The following is a 6,063-nucleotide window of genomic DNA, read 5'->3' as shown; positions in this document are numbered from 1 at the left end:
ACAAGTGTTAGAATGAGATTCATATGAACAGTAAACAGATTCGGTATTAGAGAAATTCGGTTACAAGTAATTTCACATCTTTTTAAACTCAGTGACAATGCAATTTCTATGTTTTAAGACTACTTAGGTTCTATATACAGCCATCCTCTATAGAACCTTCTATTTAGATTATTTCACATTAACATTATCTAACTTTGGGGTCCTAACAATCTCCCTCTTAGTGTTAAATGTGAATTTTACATTTGTAACCCTACTTTGTAATATTTAGAGGTCCAAATGTGGCTTTCCATCTCGTACCAGCTGGATCAGAAAATTCAACTTGATTGTCTGAAATCTTCTTTGATGGTTTCCAGGTACCCCACACTTTTCTTGGATCTCCTTCATATAATGGATATTCGTTCATCTCCTTGAAAAACCTTCTTTTCCTTTGAATGCGAAAAATCTCAAAATGTCTTGTGTGAATTCGGAGCTTGAGATGATCTTTAATATATTTGATAAATTCTCCAAGACTCAATTTCATGTCAATATCATCAAACTTGCTTTGAAAGTACTTAAGATATTTCAGTGCGGCTTTAAGTGTTCTATCTGAATATTTTTTGAGCTCACTTGTTCTGATGAACTCCTTTTCCTTTTGAGAATTGACAAAAACAAACCCTTCGGGTTCATATAACATTTGAAACAATGCCATGTTCTCCAGTCCTTCTAACGATTGATCAGGACAACTTATTCGAATCTTTTTCCTTTTTTCCTCGAGACTAATTTGAAAGTCCTCTCGTCTCATCAGTTCTATTGTCTCCATCATGTATCTCTTCACCGCTTCCAAAGCTTGATATTTTGCAAAAGGTCGATTGGTGAGAATACTGAGGTAGTTGTAGATGTGAATGATGTCGATCATGTTAAGATTTGAAAATCTACTTCGGTTAACTTGTATTCATTCTCATCTTCTCGTATCACGTTAAACTAACTTTGGACGTCTTTCTTTTCACTTATCTCTACTCTTAGTCGAGTAATATTCAATACTTATTTCAATCAATGTTTTCTTTGTAACCGCAAGTCATCTTCATTTCTGTTGACATGTCTCCTCCACATCTAACGATACCATGTCCTTTCATTAGCTTGTAGAAATTGAGTGCCAATGTAAGTAAATATTTCATTTCTTGGAGTTTTGTTGATGCGGGCGATTTTGTAAGCATTCTCTTCGATGAAAGTGTTTCTTAAAGTAATGAAATCATGTTCAACTCTTAATTGTAATTGCTTTTCCCGATTCTTGAAGAATAAACCGTTGTTGAATTTGAACCATGAATTGATTGTTGAGCTTGATGTTATAGAATCGGAAATTGAAGTCTCATTTGAGTTTGTGGTTTGTGTTATTTGTTCAGAAGAATTACACGGATTTTTTGTTGGAGGTTCTTCTTCTTCTTCAATATGATTAAAGATATCATGTGTATTAGGGCTTTCATATTGACCATCGACATCCTCATCAGTAGAATCCTCTTCATCATCACCCATTTGATAATCAGCCCCTCAGACAAGAGCAATCTCTGAGGTTTGAAAAGGTACATCATGATTAAGAGGCGTTGTAGTATCTTCTTTACCATTTAAAAAAATCTCATTCTCAAGATGTAAACAGAAATCCACGGTTGAAGTTGTAATGTAGAAAAATCGATGCTCAGTAAACTCATTCACTACACTCTTTCCCTTGAGAATGTCCTCAATATCATCAAAATTTCGATTGTCTTTAGATACTGATGTATCCTCTATTTGTTGTTGTTGATGTTGTTCTTATGTATCCATAATACTTATCATTTTCGAGTCACCCTCTCTCTTTGTAACCACTTCATCAACATCTGAAAGATTAAGTCCTTCAGAATTAGTTGACTCTTCAACAAGCACTTTCTTTGATAAGCTTTTGGAAGAAGTTACTCATCTATTTAGCAATGAGGGCAAGTGGATCACCCGGAGAAGACTCTTTCCTTTCATCTTGAAGTTTAGACACGGCTATGTTCTTAGCAGATGTGTTGCTATCAATATATTCAAACAAATCATACGGGATAGCTTACATGATGATGTTTTTGGCCACAATATCACCCTGAGCATGCTCACATTTCTCTCTAGAGAGTTCATAAACTGGTAATGATAGACCAGTTTCTGGATGAAATTCAACAACTGGTCCATCTTTCAAAGTAGCCCAAATGTGCTTTTCCTTCTCACCCTTGTAGTCTATGAATTGAGTGATACGTTGGAGCCACTGGTAATACTTGCCATTAAACAGAATAGGAGGTTTGGAATCGGATCCAATAATCAAAGTATCTTGAGTAGACATTTTGACATATTCTGAGGTAGATTCAGATAGTCACAAAAATCCAAGATTCTGATACAAAGTCTAACAATAAACAAGTTTGTTGTCAGATTCGGATTCAGATTCAGATTCGGTCACTTTAGCTGATGACACGCATAATGATCCATATCGAAAAGACACATTATTAAAAACATTCCGCCTAGAGCATAACCGACGTGAACGGTCCCGGGCAAAGAACCTCTTCCCGGCCCCACTCAAGTAATCCGACCAGAAAGTTATTCATACGTCACACCCGGGAAGACGGGTTCCGGACAGAGGCTAACCGTGACATTACATAATGTAACGACCCGCCAAAATCGCAATTGACGTAGTACATTATTCACCAGTTTCATTACGAGGTATTGACCTCTATATGATACGTTTTGTAAACATTGCATTCTTTTGAAAAGGAACACCATAAATGAATATCTAAATCCAAGGTTTTCGACATCTGATGATTTCTACATATAGACAATTGATGTGCGTAGGGGTGTATACGAAATAGTTATATTTTTACTACGAAATACTATTAAATACGATACAATTTTACACAAGTTATTTATTTATTTATAGAGTGGATATACCTAAACCTTGCTACAATAATTATAGGCAGTGTACCTAATCGTACAGTAGTGTAGTTTTTAGTAAGTCCGGTTCGTTCCACAGGGAGCTAGCCAAGTTTAACGCTATATTTTTAAAACTATATTTGTAAATATATAAATATATATATATAAGTAGTATTATTATTATTATAAAAGGGGGCTTTTACCGTTTAATGACCGATTTGTCGATTTTAAAACTTTAGTCGCAGTTAAAACCTAATGTAAAATATTAAAAATAAATATAACTTAATTTAAAGCGTAAAGTAAATGACAATAATTAAAGTGCGATAAATTAAAATGCGATAAATAAAATGACAATAAATAAAATTGCGATAATTAAAAATTACGATAATTAAAAGTGCAATTAAATAAAATGACAGTAACTAAAAGTGCGATGAAATATGAAATAAAGGAATTATGCTTATTTGAACTTCCGTAATCATGATGTTTGACGTGTTGATTTTAGTTTATTATCATGGGCTAATTGTCCTTTGTCCTAGATTATTCAATATGTTCATCTGGTTTTTGTCCATAACAGTCCATCAGTCATAAATATAAAGTGCGAGTGTCCTCGTCAAATTATCCTTATATCCGAAGTCAAATATTTCAACTAATTGGGGACTTAAACTATAATTACACCAATTTTCCTTGTATATAATTCACCCCTGTTTTAATAAGTCCATTGACTATTAATCCATTCCCGTGTCCGGTTAAATGAACGATTATTAGTACTTATAAATATCCCGCACATCGTGTCCGATCGAGAGTATATGGTTATTTATAGGTACATCGAATTCTAAATCTTTATATTAAATTAACGAACTATCATTCAATTAAACAAATATAAAGCCCATTAATAGCCCATAATCTAATTTCCACAAGTGTCGTTCATTTGTCCAAACCCCAATTATGGTACAAAGCCCAATTACCCCGTCTTTAATATTTTAGCCCAACATCACGATTACTTCAATTTAAATAAGCATAATAATAACTTAGTTACGAGACATTAATTTAAAAAGGTTGAACATAACTTACAATGATTAATAATAGCGTAGCTTTACACGGACAGAATTTCGACTTACACACTTACAACATTCGCTAACATACCCTTATTATTATTAATCTTTAAATTAAAATTAAAATTAAAATTAAAATATAAATATATATATATATATATATATATATATATATATATATATATATATATATATATATATATATATCTGTGAGAGATAAAGAGTAGAGAAAGATGTATATTTTTCGGCCGAAATACGCGAACTTTATAGGATGTCAGTTGATACAGTTCACCATGCGATCGCATGGGTTTATAACTGCCAAGCCATGCGATCGCATGGCCCCCTGGGACAGCTCACATTTGCTTGTTTTCTTCTTGCCGACGGTTTTAATATATAATATAATATATATATAATTTTTAAGAATTAATTATATATTATATTATATTCATGTGCATAGTTGACTTGTAATTTTTAGTCCGTTGCGTCGAGCGTTGAGAGTTGACTCTGGTCCCGGTTCCGGATTTTTGAACGTCCTTTCGTACTATTTAATATCTTTTACTTTGCGTTTTGCGGCTTGTACTCTTGTAACTTTTAGATGTTTCTCATCAATAATTTGAACCTCTTGGATTGTACTTTGTACTTTTGAGCTTTTTGGTCGTTTGCATCTTCAATTCGTCGAATCTGTCTTTTGTCTTCACCTTTTATTATTTAAACGAATATCACTTGTAAATAGAACAATTGAAACTAAAAGCTTGTCTTTCTTGAGGGATAATGCTATGAAATATATGTTCGTTTTTAGTATTATCAAATATTCCCACACTTGAGCATTGCTTGTCCTCAAGCAATATGGTCTTGAAATAAAAATACTAGAATCACTTCTTTATTCTTCACATTTTGTACATCAGTGATTTCTATATGGCGGTATGAACAATGGTAGTAACATTGTGGATTACAGTCCCACATGACTATGAAAATTTAGATCCTTTAAGAAATTGGATCTTTATGAAAACATTTGATCGTTTTGAAAATTCAATCTAGCTTTTACCCTAGATAAGTTTTCCGCAATAACCCTTCATCGGTGTTTGCAAATTGTTTTTGTAGGTTTGGTGGGTTTCAGATTTGAAAATTTTAGCTCAAAACTTATGGTTTTGTGTCACCCACTTGCTAACCTTGTATTAGGAAAGCAACACGTCCAGTATACTTGTTCCGTATATTACCTTTCGGTAAACTACCGTCCGGTTGTAAAGGAAAGCGTTGAACAAGCAACTGTTAAGGCAATGTCCCGTGACATTATTTTGATTATGGTCTATAACGTGTCGGATGCAATTACTATCCTTTGTAGGAGCAATAGTAAAGATCACCCTATATTTTTCGGTCTGGCACAAGGTCTTGTCTTCGACCATGCTATGCAACCACCGTTCTTACGGTTGACACCCAATTTGGTTCAGGTGACCTAATGAATTCCAGGTGAATTCCTAGGATTTTACGTTCAATGGTAATGAACGCATTAAAAATGGGTTTTCAGAAAACAAATCGGTTTGTAATTTGATCAAAATATTTTCTCATTCAAGCTCGAGTTTAGATATCATCGAATTTTATGAGTTTGTAATTCTCAATCTTTAAAGTCAATCTCAAGGATTGAGTAATATCAGGCTTAAAAGCTGATTTTTGATCTTTAAGGAGATTATCCTTTCTGGGGATCTGATTCATTAGTCTTATAAGCTAATTTGCACGGCGACCCTGTTTGATGCTGAGGTTCGTGGATTTCCAGCTGATTTTCGAGAAAACTTTTCAAGGTTTTTCATAGACTCTACAACTGGTCTGGACGACAACTTCCTGACCTAAATCAAGAAGCGCGTGTATTTTTCTCTCGGGAGACTTTACTTCCTTTTATATTACAATAAACTGGGTAAAACTGATAAATATCGTTCAAAATAAAAGTATCTTCAATTATTTGTACAAAAATATGTGTCATATGTTCTAAATAACTTGGTAAATTTTTCCCACACTTGGCTTTTAGTTTCCTTTCTTTGCCTTTTTATTTTTTTCTATTCCATTTTAAATGAATTCTAACATTTTGGGTTGTTTCTCAATTTATGTCTTTTAC

This window comes from Rutidosis leptorrhynchoides, chromosome 11, assembly GCF_046630445.1.
Source record: "Rutidosis leptorrhynchoides isolate AG116_Rl617_1_P2 chromosome 11, CSIRO_AGI_Rlap_v1, whole genome shotgun sequence".
Taxonomy (NCBI): Eukaryota; Viridiplantae; Streptophyta; class Magnoliopsida; order Asterales; family Asteraceae; genus Rutidosis; species Rutidosis leptorrhynchoides.
The sequence above is the reverse complement of the archived record's forward strand: the minus strand, read 5'-3'. Positions refer to the sequence as shown.